Below are 14,535 nucleotides of genomic sequence, written 5' to 3' on the forward strand. Positions count from 1 at the left end.
AAAAACAATTCCGTTTTTGTAATATGTATGTATATCCTGGTAACACTTTATAATAACCTTTTTTATCATATTTCTAAATGTTTTAATTGTTTTAAATACCTATGAGTTGTAAGGTCTAGAATGCTTATACATGTTTAGAAATTGTGGGATACTTATTATAAATCATTTATAAATGCTTATTTATTAAGGTTATTATAAAGTAAAAAAATAAAAGGCCTTGGCTATCAGGTGCAGTGTTTTGCAGACTGCCTGGCCTATTCAATCAAAATCTGTATTTCCATTATAACGTTTAAACATAGTAAGGAACGCGTGATTGAATTGATATGAAGTTAACAATTCTTGCTAAGCTAGAAGAATGATTTTCTACTTCTCACTCGATTACTGTGTTATCCCTTGTATATAGCCTCGTTATTGTACTTTTGTGTTACTATATTTCCTTTAGTTTATTGAGCAAACTTTTCTTACTTACAGTTCTACTGTTGTATTCGGCGCATGTGACAAAATGTTATTTTATTATATTGAGTAGGGCCTTGGTAGCTCTATGTTGATGCAGTTGACTGCATAATGTAAATACCATGAAGGCAGGACCAAATGTCTTTCTAATCAAAAGATGCATGTCGAACATAAAACTGGCACATTGTTATTGTGAAACTAGAGTATTGTTGTCTGTTAACAGACTCCTATCAGATTAATTTTTACATTTGTTCCACCATTGGGCCACAAAGCAAAATACCTCAGCTCTCCCAGATGCCTGTTTACCCCACATATTTCACAACGGACAGTGACCTCACCTCCTGAAGAAGGAGGATGGGTAAGTGTGACATTTATTTCCTGTTCAGTAACACATTTTTAACAGTCCAACTAAGGGCCCTATTCAATCAAATCCGAATTCTAGGATAAGACGAAAACAACTCACTTGCATTGCAAGATTGCAGGTTTTCTATTTATGATTTTAATGAAACACTGTTTATGAGGTGACATTGTTGCATACCAGAACAACTACACTCCCCTCTGTATTTATTTGTACAGTAAAGCAAAAACCTTTAATTTGGCTCTATGCTCCAGCATTTTGGATGTGAGATCAAATGTTTCCACCTAGGTGACACTACAGAATGTCATATTTTATTAGAGGGTATTTTCATGCGTATCTGTTTTAAGCATTTAGAAATGAAAGCACTTTAGGTATCTAGTCCATTTTGAAGGTGTCATAAGTATTCGGGCAAATTCACTTATAGTGTATTAAAGTAGACAACATTTAGTAATTGGTCCCATATTCCTAGCACGCAATGGCTACATCAAACATGTGACTCTACAAACTTGTTGGATGCATTTACAATTTGTTTTGGTTGTGTTTTGGATTGTGTTGTGATCTATAGAAATTAATGGTAAATCATGTATTGAGTCAGAATGGAATAGAATGTGTTTCTGAACACTTATACATTAATGCGGATGCTACCATGATAATGGATAATTATGAATGAATCGTGAATAATGAGTGAGAAAGAGCATAAATATCATACCCCCCCTCCAAAAAAATTATACGCTCCCGTTTTTGGTAATGGTGAGAGGTAAACATTTTTGGGGGGGGAATGATATTTATGCCTCTTTCTCACTCATTATTCATTATTCATTCATGATTATCCGTAATCATGGTAGCATCCACATTATTGTAGAAGTGAATACACTATAGGTGAATTTGTCCAAATACTTATGACACCTTCAAATGGGGGGGACTAGATGCATAAAGGGCTTTAATTTCTAAACACTTAAACAGACATTTGATCTCAAATTGATATTGCTGGAGTATAGAGCCAAATTAAACGTTTTAGCTTCACTGTCCCAATAAATACGGAGGGGACTGTATATCTTTGACATACCCTGGAACTCTGGTTGCCAGGTTTGATTGAGGTGTAGCACGCTGTACCTCTTCAAAGGTTTGGTTTGTTATTCGTAGTGATGGTGTTTCTACAATTTCTTCACACTTCACGAAGCTTTGTTTCATGCCATTAAAAATACAAACAAACCATTTATAGTTTCAAACAAAGACTACCTTTTATTTTATCACATGACATTGTAAAATCTATCTACTATAGAGGGTTTCCGTAGTATAGATATTCACTTTTTGAAAGTGTAAAACCTTAAGAGCTGTGTGCAAGTATACCTTTAGCCTACATAAATATTTGTTTCTCTTGGCTGCTTAATAATGCAGCCTGACGGCATTCCCTCTTGGTATGTTGTTCATGACCAGAGACTGTATCAAACCTTGCTAGGTGGAGAGAGAAGATACTGTAGTTAATGTAAGAGGTGTGAGTATCTGACACTGTAGCAATATAATAAAATCAGTGAGGATCTTCCCATTATGTCAACAAAAGTAATTGAAGAACACTTTTTTGAAGTACTAGGCTACAGTACAATATGGTGACAGGAATTCCGAAATCTGTAACCCTCCAGTCACTCATTTCACAAAATCTCTCCTTGAATCTTTTTGATGACTCAATTAGATTATGCTCTCTTGAAGTCATCTATGACAAAAGGGGATTTTGGTTAACTTTTCCCCCCATTATTTTACACTGTAACTAACTTTTTGCCATAGCTGAATGTTCAACACAATCCAGGATCCGGTTTCACAATAGCGTTGGAATTTAGGTTTACGAGCGTTTTAACGATGTATCATTCCTGCAACGGCTGATTGCGTAACATGCGTTTTCCAAAAAAAACACGAGAACGGTCGCTAAGTGCTTCGTTGGAGCATGTGTCGATACTGAAACGATCGAGAAAAAGAAAGGGAGTGCTGCTCTCGGATCAGCTTTCTCCATACAAATATTTCCTTAACATTATAATTATTTCACAATACTGATGATGGATCAGCTCCTAGAGAGATATTACCACCTATGGCTGCAAATATTGAGGTGGTTTATTCTAATGCTTACCCAATAAAAATGCACTAAATCCAGTAGCGGTGCATGGGTAAAATCACTGGAAGCCAAGCCAGAAAAAAAGCAATTTATTACAACCTAAGTGTTGTGATAATTGCATTGTTTGCTCTATAACCTTTTAGTTCATATGCCTTGCGACCAGTGATATATAGGCCTAAGGCCAAGACAATAAGATGACACCGTGGCAGAATAAATTCAACCACACCTTTGTTTCATCACAAAACCTGAGAGCAACCTCTGTCCAGTGAAGTGCACAAAGCATATTGCATGTAACAAACAGTTACATGACCTACAGCATGGTCAAGCAAGTGAATGTTTCCGACATTTTCGGACTACTAAACAACTATTGATTTAGAACCACGGAGTTACCTCAAGTCACAAAGAAAACAGGAGCTGCCTCCACTATTCCAGCACCATTTCAACTTCAACATCATCAAATCACCTATGCTTAGTCTAATACAGTGACAACTAAAAGATACCAAAAACAATTTAGTCCAATCGACATAAGCTAAATATGATGCGGCTGTCCATGGTTCTGATTTGTGTGTGTGTAAGTAGAAAAAACATGTTGACTCACCCTACTTGTAGAGAAATGCCAATGCCGTCCTCCTCTCTTTCATGTTGATGAAACGTCTATGACTCTGTCATACAGTACATGCTTTTATTTTATATTGTCCTAGGCTACCTGGCTAAAATGCTTGCTCACTAGCCTAACTTCCTTTTCATGGGCAATGATAGCTAGTTAACATTAGCCTTCTACATCTAGCTATATACATACTGAACTTCCATCCTCTCAGTCCAGGGGCACAATGTATGAATTTTTGGTTGGATCAGAATCACCGTTATTATCATTGGCCAGTACGGAGAATTAAGTAAAATCACAAGTCCAAATCCCTATCTCCATCCATGGCTAATTTAGGAAAGGGACAATTTTAGCTAGCTAGCTAGCTAGCTAGCCACCAGAGGACAACAACACAATGAGATGCAACAATTCAAGTTGTTTCTGTCAATTACATATTTCTCTTGATAGGAGAGAAGCCAAATCCAAACTGGCTTCCCTTTACATTTTTTTTGGACTCAATTTAGCTCAATGTTGATAGGCTATTATTTTATAATTTTTTTAATCAAGGGTGGCCAAATGCTTGCTGGCTTCCCTTGCATTCAATGCTATGGGCGGCAACAATGGCATACTCTTTATGACCAGACAGCATCAGATAGATGGCCTACACATACAGAGACAGAGGGGCGCTGTTTCGCTCGCTCGGATACTTTCTCCGGTGAGATACATTTACATTTTAGTCATTTAGCATCCAGAGATACTATCAGCCTCTTGTGAATTGAAGGAAAATTATGAAAACACAGAGAGACGACAGATACATTATTTATTTTTTTTGTCAATTTTTGGGGAAAGTCTGGCTTCCCTTGGCATCCATGAATACACGCCACTGACTAAATCACAGATTTGGCACATCATTGCTCACATGTTAAGCTACACATCATTAAATATATTGAGACAAATTACAGACAGTAGCCTACAACTAGCAACATAGAACTCAATTGATTGAACTTGAAATGTACACCTATTTCAATATGATTGAAATATGCCTATAGCCTACTGTTTATGCTCGTCGAACATCTCATTCATAAATCATGGGCATTAATATGGAGTTGGTCCCCCCTTTGCTGCTATAACAACCTCCACTCTTCTGGGTGGGCTTTCAACTAGATGTTGGAACATTGCTGTGGGGACTTGCTTCCAATCAGCCACGAGCATTAGTGAGGACGGTCACTGATGTTGGGCAATTAGGCCTGGCTCGCAGTCGGCGTTCCAATTCATCCCAAAGGGATTCAATGGGGTTGAGGTCAGGGCACTGTGCAGGCCAGTCAAGTTCTTCCACACCGATCTCGACAAACCAATTCTAAATGGACCTCGCTTTGTGCACAGGGGCATTATCATGCTGAAACAGGAAAGGGCCTTCCCCAAACTGTTGCCACAAAGTTGGAAGCACAGAATAATCTAGAATGTCATTGTAAGCTGTAGCGTTAAGATTTCCCTTCACTGGAACTAAGGGCCGAAGAGTTATTGTGCTAACGTTGCTTGCAGAGGCAGTTTGGAACTCGGTAGTGAGTGTTGCAACAGAGGACAGATCATTTACACACTTCAGCACTCGGCGGTCCCATTCTGTGAGCTACCACTTTGCGGCTGAGCCATTGTTCCTATGACAGTGCCACGTTGAAAGTCACTGAGCTCTGTTTGTCTATGGAGATTGCATGGCGGTGTGCTCGATTTTATACACTTGTCAGCAACAGGTGTGGCTGGAATAGCCGATTCCACTAATGTGACGGGGTGTCCACATCCTTTTGGCCATGTAGTGTAAGTCACAGAAAATTGAGGTTGTGGTGGCAGCTGCAGAGAAGTATTGGGTGTATGAGATTGGATGTCAGAAGAGTTACAGGATGTGTTAAGTGGTGGTGTCCCGTCCTTTTAGGCTGTTGGCCTGAGGTAGGACTAGATAGGTTTAAATAATGGAGTAAGGTGGTGGATTGTTAATGAGTGTAGGGTTAGATGGTTGGGTATTTGTTGATTTGTTTCCCCTTTTCCAAGCAAAGTATAAGGGAGTTACACTCCAGTCTAGTTGGTGGCGGTAATGCAACATTTATTGGATGCCCACCGCCGTTGAACCTCATCAAATAAATTGTTCTTGGCAGCCTCCCACAGGAGGTGAGGCAGTCCGGAGGTATGGTGGATCCCTGTTGGCAGAGAGCATAGACGGGTTAGATGAGAACGCCACAAAAACAATGCGCCCACTTCAATGGGGCAGAACGCAGTGTGTTGTGATTCTGGAAGGCCAGATAGCTAGCAACAATGACAAACTCCCATGTGGGGGATCGTTTCAGTGAGTTTTATCTTGTTCTTGATACCATGTATTGTTTTGAGATTTGGCTAAATATGGCTAAAATTCGCTAGCTAGCTAACCAACTGTTACAATGTATTTGAGACAAGTGCTCATTGTGTAACTTTATTTATGTTTTCAATATACATTGGAGACTAAATTTACTGTAGTTTACATGTTGTCAACAATCTAAGCCAACCTCGTCTGTTTTGCTACATAGTTGCGCACTCGTCAGTTTTGTTGCTAAACAACCAACCCATCTATGTAGCAAGCATTTGGTGAGCGCACATGGCTACTGAAGGTTGTGACATGGATGGTAATAGAAAATGGACGCTTGCTTCCTGTGCTGCACAGCTTCCTGTGCTTTTTTTTCTTTTCTTGATTAGGGTATGTTTTTAAAGTAATTTATTGATATTACGTAAGAGCTAAATCAAGCATAAATGTAAATAGAATGTGTTGAGACTTGATTGCAAAGTATTGGACAGAACCATGCCCTAAAATACATGTTTGAAACTTCCCCTTTGTGTTTGGTCTCTACTTCACTCTACCTGCTCAACTGAGATTTTAAAGAACCTGTCACTTTTCCACCTCTTGTCATAAGAACATGTGACCATTGTGCTAAACTCATTACAGATTGCCCTTGATTCCAAATTGAAGGTGTGTAACCTTTGATACAATGTTGTGTGGATTGGACATCATTGTCAATACAAATGGAGTAGGTAGGTTAGAAAAAGCTGTCTGTCGCATTCTCAGAATTCTTTCCCTTACTATGGGTACCACTTACAAGATAACGTATAGTCCAAATATCCGGATTGACAGCGTCTAACTATTTACCATCAGAGCCAGTCACATCGGCAAGAAAAAAAGACCCCCTCCCCTCGACATTCCACAATGACGAGCTGCATAGGAGGACTTACAAATGCAAGAGAAAGTTTGAGCAGCATTCATTTTCAAGTTTTATTAATCGTATGTACTGGATAGGCATGGTATACATCGTCCAACGAAATGCTTACTTGCAGGTTCCTTCTCGACAATGCAACAACAATAAGAAATAATAAAAGATAAGAATACGAACATAAAGTAACTGGCACAGTAGAGTAGAATAAACATTTTAGCATAAGTATAATACAGGAAGGCACAATTTATAGTCTTAATATTTACACGTGTATTGGGGATGGGGGGCAGTGTATTAACTGAGCAGTAGGAGTCTGGTAGCAGCAGTTGTGATGTGTGTAGCATGAATGTCTATGAATGTGCACTAAGATGCGGAGAATCAGAGCAGGTGGTCAGTCCAGTTCAGCAGTCTGATGGCTTGTAGATAGACACTGTTTCTGAGCCTGTTGGTATTAGACCTCATGTTCCGATACAGTCTGCCTGCCGGTAAAGGAGAGAACAGCTCATGGCTGGGGTGTGTCAAATTGTATTTGAAACATGCTTCGTAGACAACCGGTGTAGACTAACAGTGAAATGCTTACTTACGGGTCCTTTTCAAACAATGCAGAGTTAAAAATTAGATAAAAAATTGAAATAGTGGGACAGTGAATAACAAATAAAAACAACGAGTAAAAATATGGGGTCCTTGATGCGGTGTGCCTTCCTCAGGCACAGTTTCCAGTAGATGTCCTGGATGGGTAGGGGCACGGTCCCAGTGATGTACTGGGCCATCATCTCCCGCTGGAGGGCCTTGCTGTCATGGATTGTTAAATGAAGATTCTGTCTTTGAACTTAAAGGAGACAAAGTATGTGAAGAATGTTGTTGTCGAAGAATGTTAGTGGTATGACACAAAGACTTTTCAACATGGTTGCTTTTTTCTGATTTAGTGTTGTAGTTTACTATATTTGAAGCACATATAATTCAATTATATGCACAGTGTGGTGTTTGGGCCTGTGCAAACAGAGGGGGGGGGGGGCGTTTCTTTGTTTTAGAGAGCTCCTCACCTGACATTTCAGAGACTTTCATTAAAGAGAAGTCTAGCTATGAGAGTACTACATGTTTAGACCTGAAGCTGAGACAGTAAGTGAAACATGAATCAAGAAGCCATCCTTTTTTCTTCTCTGATTCCAGAATCCTCCCTTCAGGCGAAACCATTTGACTTGGTTGCAGACATGTAGGAACAAATTCACAACCTCCCTGTGCAATTTTCATTAATTATGAGAACATCTGGTATTTTCCTTGCAGTGCATGTCTTTGTCTTCCTGACAGGTCGTCCCCCAGGTGGTGAAGGTAGGCAACATGACCTCCTCCACACTGATCCTCAACACGGGGCCCCACAAGGGTGCATCCTCAGTCCCCTCCTGTATTCCCTGTATATCCACGACTGCGTGGCCTCACACAGTTCCAACTCCATTATCAAGTTGGCTGACGACACGACAGTAGTAGGCCTGATTACCAACAACGACGAGACAGCCTACAGAGTGGAGGTAAGCACTCTGACAGAGTGGTGCCAGGTAAACAACCTATCCCTCAATGTCAGCAAAACAAAGGAGCTGATTATGGACTTCAGGAGGAACCAGGATGGGCACGCCCCCATCCTCATCAACAGGGCCACTGTGGAGACAGTAAAAAACTTCAAGTTCCTCTGCGTACACATCTCTGAGGAGCTGAAGTGGTTAAACCACACATACACCGTGGTGAAGAAGGCACGACAGCGACTATTCAACCTCACAAGGCTGAAGAAACGTGGCCTGTCCCCGAGGGCCCTCAGTATTCTACAGAAGCACCATCGAGAGCATACAGTTGGGCTGCAACACAGCCTGGTACGGCAACTCCACCACGGCTGATGGCAAGGCTCTACAGAGGGTGGTACGCTCAGGCAAACGCACAATTGGGTGCACACTGCCTGCCATCCGGGATACCTACAACACCAGGTGTCGCAGGACGGCCAAGAATATCATCAAGGACCTCAGCCACCCAAGCCACGGCCTGTTCTCCCCGCTTCCATCACTCAGACGTGGGCAGTATAGGAGTATCATGGCAAAAACTGTCAGACTGGCCAATAACTTCTACACCCAGACCATCAGGCTGCTGAATAGCTACAAATAGGCAGCTACCTGATCCCCCTGTCCCCCTCCTGCCACCCGGATTTCGTTCCTCACTGTACCCTGCAATTACATCTGCGGACTTGTGCATGTGACTAATAAACTCACCTAATCCACTCTACTTGTGTAAAACCAGCTCTTCACTGTTTATTCCCCTACCTACATGGTCATTTCACATCCACCACCTCCTGTGGAAGGCCAAAGACAGATATCTACTATATCTTCAGAAGAATTACATAGCAAGGGTTATAGATACCTTATAACTCAGTTATTGTGTACTATATGCTTTTTTCAAGAGGCCTATTGGCGATACAATTTTGTGTTAGCAGATTTGAGAACAGGATTGGTGTAAGCAATATAGCGGCTTCTCTGTGCCTATACCCTATAAAAGTCCCGCCTACTTCCTGGTGCAAGTCCCATACTGTTTTTGAATGGGCTTCAAGCTTATACTGTATCATCACATTCATAAAAACGTGGTCATTTTAAGATGCATGTAAAATAATATTCGTATTCGTGGATTAATTTACTTCTACCTGATGCCTTTCATGAACGATTGCGTTTTTTAATCGAAAACCTTCATAAAAGGCATTGGGTAAAGGTAAATTAATCTACAAATAACCATACATATATCTGAAGTGACCCCATTTTCATGAATTTTATGGTAAGCTTGACCCCCATTCAAAAACAGTACGGGACTTGCACCAGGAAGTAGGCGGGACTTTCATAGGGTATTGGAAGGCTTGGTGGAGCTGTTACCATGCTTCACCTATTGTCACAGATTCTGCCGAGGTTGCCCTTCCTCCTTGCTCGGGCAGGTTTCGGCGTTCGTCGTCACCGGAGTACTAGCTGCTGCCGATCTATGTTCTATGTTTCTATGTTCTACCTGTTGTTGTCTGATTGTTTCATACCTGTTTCCCATCTTGTAATTACTCCGTCCCTATTTAACCGTGTGGCTCCCATTGTGCTCTGTGCATGTTTGTTTCGGGTGTCGTTGGTGAGCGGGTTTGTTCCTCCCTGCGTGGAGGTTTACTTGTTTCTTTACGTGTTCAGTAAAGTTACGTTTTCATTTAGTTCTGTGTCCTGCGCCTGACTTCGTCTACCGCATTACACTGACACCGTGACACCTATCCGGTCCCTTCAGATCTGCAAATGTTTTATAATAATAATATGCCATTTAGCAGACGCGTTTATTCAAAGCGACTTACAGTCATGCGTGCATACATTTTTGTATATGGGTGGTCCCGGGGATCGAACCCACTACCTTGGCGTTACAAGCGCCGTGCTCTACCAGCTGAGCTACAGAGTTTTCATTCTGACTATAAATCATTCTATTGCCAGATGTTATGTTGATTGTCTCTGTTGAATGAAAATATTCCGGAAAGTATCGATCTGCGTGTTACCCATGTATAAATTGTTCACCACTGTGTGTCTTTTCGATGTCTTCACTGCAAGTATGTTTTTGTAACTTGACCAACAGCTCTCATCCTGAGATATCATGTTCACTTGCCAACAGCCAATCAGGAAATTAAACTTTCAGTTCAGAGGCACTTTTTATTGCACCTACCACTGTAGATCACAACTGTTTTCCTGGAGCTGAGCACTACTCTTATGATGCACTGTTCAAACATTGTATTAATCGACAGAGTGGGTAGGGCAATGACTCACTGTGCTATGCCTGGTTTTGATATGGTACACATAGTAAGCATAACTCAGTAATTGTTACCATGTTGGTATACTGAGCATCAAAACTGTGATTTCATAGTCTATGGCCTTATGTCCCACTTGGGACGAAGTGGAATCGGTAAGTAAAGTAAGTCTACAGTATGATGATGTAGTGTAGGGGTTGATGGGTAGAGGATAAGGTAAGATGCCTGCCATGTACCAACTATATGGACACACAAACCCCCAAAGTTGAAATAACTCAAATACAAAAAGTTTTCATTACATTGAAGATAATAAGCAACTTTTAAAAACTCAAACCTTTAAAAACAAGAACACCTCAGTCCCCCTTCATTACACAGGTCAGTTGGATACAGTAGGAGATGGCAAATACTGACGAATGGCTGATGGTCAGAATCTTTTGATTCCATTAATCTCTCCAGAGCTATGTGTGTAAGCGAATTAATGAGCGCATTCATTCGTTGAGTGTAGGTGCATGTTTTGCAACTATTGCAGGCTTCTGTTTCTTGTTTCTCTTTGAAAAACCTGGTTCAGCCTGTTAAGGAGGAGTGGTGTGTACTTCGCTTATTCGTCACCTCTCACTCTCTTGGCAAGTTTCGGCTGTCACCAGCCCTGCAAATGTGCATGACATGTCCCTCTCCCTGTGAAAGGGGTGGGGGTTGGGGTGGCATTGAGTCTGGTGTTGCCTAACCTGTTTTCCAGCTCAGGTGGTGGTCCGAGAAGGCATTTAACTGACCGATCCTCTTAAGTTGACAGAACAGCTGAGGTACAGAGGAGACAACATTGCCTGGGCTTTTGGAGGACACATCTCTAAGACATCACAAGGTAAGTCCTTCCTATCCTATTCCCTAATCCGAGCCCAGCGAGCCCCAGCATACAAAGATTAGCTTTATAAGGCTTTTGATGCAATTAGAATGAGATATTTAACATTGTCATTTGTGCTGATGGTACAATGGGAACTTCAATCAGTTTAGTGCTCTTGTATGTAGAGTACAGAGGCCTAACAGTGTTAATTATGCTGTGTTGAAGCTAGTAATGGATTTATAGTTTCTGCAATTTTATGAAATTCTTCTAGTTTTATATTTTAAATGTCTTGCTGAACAGATTAAATTGTCCCTCATGAAATTGCCTTGACCTAAATGTAAATGAGCGGGTGAAGGTAGTAAATAATTTGATTTGTGTGACCCTACGACTTGATTTGTGTGATATCGACATTTGTGGGTGGATGTAGGGTCATATTTCGGCACATGGGTTATTGTTGTTGGCTGATTGTTAATGAACTTGGCACTTGGTGTCACCCTGAAAGATAGTTTGTCAAAATACCTTGCCCAGAACTGTAGATTGATCAATGATTGGTGAAGTGGATTTTGCTAGTGGGGTACTATTCATCAAACATATAATTCCTGTTAGATGTACATCACAGCAAGCAACACATTCCATATTTAAAGGGAGTTCTATGAGACAATGATTGAAATACTGTATACCATTTCATAATGTTATGGTGGCTTCATTCTCATCTGACCACTGAAGAATGTAATGCAACAGCAACACCTCAGAGATATCAAGTAACAATGGTACTATAAAAGACACTATGCACCTGTTTCCGGGACACAGATTAAGCCTAGTCCTGGTCTAAAAAGCATACTCAACTGGAGAATCTCAATGGAGAATTTTAGACCAGGACTAGGCTTAATCTGTGTCCCGGAAACAGGTGCATAGTGTCTTTTATAGTACCATTGTTACTTGATATCTCTGAGGTGTTGCTGTTGCATTACATTCTTCATAGTGGTCAGATGAGAATGAAGCCACCATAAAATTATGAAATGGTATACAGTATTTCAATCATTGTCTCATAGAACTCCCTTTACATATGGAATGTTGCTTGCTGTGATGTACTGTACATCTAACAGGAATTACATATCAAGCCAAGCCATTCATTTGGTATTTTTACTTGCCTTTAAATGAAGCCACAATAATAAACCCACAACTATTGACTTGCTTCAATCTTCTTTTACTTCTAATATTTATCCTCAGAGATTGAAACAACTTTTTTCCTTTTCATGAAACAGAGAGACCGGTAAAAGTTGTAACCAAAAGTATGTGGCTTCATGTTTTGCATTTTCACAGAATGCATTTGTGGTCGTGTAATAATGTAATGTTTTGAAGCCAATATCATGACACTCATAATTCCACTTACACCATTTCTTCTTTCTGACATGCTGCCCACCCGACCCCTCAGTGTAGGTGACGCATTGACATTCATTGAAAGTAGTGGGTGTGGCAGTATGCGGCTGTGGTAGTAGGTATAGCATGTGGTCCTCTGTAGCTCAGCTGGTAGAGCACGGCGCTTGTAACGCCAAGGTAGTGGGTTCGATCCCCGGGACCACCCATACGCAAAAAAAATGTATGCACGCATGACTGTAAGTCGCTTTGGATAAAAGCGTCTGCTAAATGGCATATTATGTAAGCTAGCATGCATCTCAACCAACTGGTTTGCGATACATTCCCCTGAGCATCCTGGCCATGCCTGGGATTCCTGAGGTGTGAGGCTGTGGTTAGGTGTCGCTGTCACTCTGTCTGTCAATCAGGCAGCAGTAAATTGAAGGCAGAGAGCTTTGACAAGATTTAGTGTGGATATTAAGAATGATTGTCATTATAAACAATAGTGATGATAGTACCTTTTTAAGAAACATACACTGAGTGTACGAAACATTAAGAACACCTTCCTAATATCGAGTCTGTCATGGTAAGAGCAGGTGTTAATGTTTTGTGTAGTCAGTGTATAGTATAGTCCAATTACTATTTTGGTTGGTTGTTGCGTGTTATGATATGATAACTCTAGTATTGATGCGAGAATGTAGTAAGAATGTAATATGTAGTTTTGTTTAGAATGATAGTCGTCCTCCCCTTTTATTGAAATGAGTGGCATTCCTAGGCTATAACACATATTTTGTGTGATGAATTGTTTATCATTTTGTATGAGGGGGGTTAGGGCGTCTTGAGACATAGCAAAAGTCTAGGAAAGACTGTTCAGGTGTAAGTCTGAGCAGAGAGATACATTAACTCTGTACTAAAGTTTGTCATGTGCATAAAAAGTAGTTTTTACTTCAAACAAGTGGTATGCGTTTGTGTGTGTGCGTGCACATGTGCATGCGTGGATGTTTCACCCGCTGGGCTGGGAGAGGATGTGGTTTTCTGCTAGCTACACCTCTCAAAACATTTACCGGTTATATCAACACATATATATATTTTTATAATGTGAGAAAGTTTTGTAATTATACTGAACAAAACTAAAATAAAAGGCCACTAAAATGTGCATAGATATCTCAAGTTTTGAGGGAGCGGGCAATTGGCATGCTGACTGCAGGAATGTCCACCAGAGCTGTTGCCAGAGAATTGAATGTTAATTTCTCTACGATAAGCTGCCTCCAACATCGTTTTAGAGAATTTGGCAGTATGTCCAACCGGCCTCACAATCGCAGACCACGTGTAACCACGCCAGCCCAGGACCTCCACATCCGGCTTCTTCACCTGCGGGATCGTCTGAGACCAGCCACCCGGACAGCTGATAAAACTGTGGGTTTGCACAACCGAATAATTTCTGCACAAACTGTCAGAAAACTTCTCTGGGAAGCTAATCTGCGTGCTCGTCGTCCTCACCAGGGTCTTGACCTGACTGCAGTTTGGTGTCGTAACCGTCTTCAGTGGGCAAATGCTCACCTTTGATGACCACTGGCATGCTGGAGAAATGTGCTCTTCACGGATGAATCCTGGTTTCAACACTCCCAGGCAGATGGCAGACGTGTGGGCGAGCGGTTTGCTGATGTCAACATTGTGAACAGAGTGCCATATGGTGGTGGTGGGGTTATGGTATGGGCAGGCATAAGCTATGGACAATGAAGACAATTGCATTTTATCAATGGCACTTTGAATGCACAGAGACACCGTGACGAGATCCTGATGCTCATTGTCGTGCCATATATCCG

The sequence above is a fragment of the Coregonus lavaretus genome, assembly GCF_964263955.1.
Source record: "Coregonus lavaretus genome assembly, chromosome: 36".
In the NCBI taxonomy this organism is placed as follows: Eukaryota; Metazoa; Chordata; class Actinopteri; order Salmoniformes; family Salmonidae; genus Coregonus; species Coregonus lavaretus.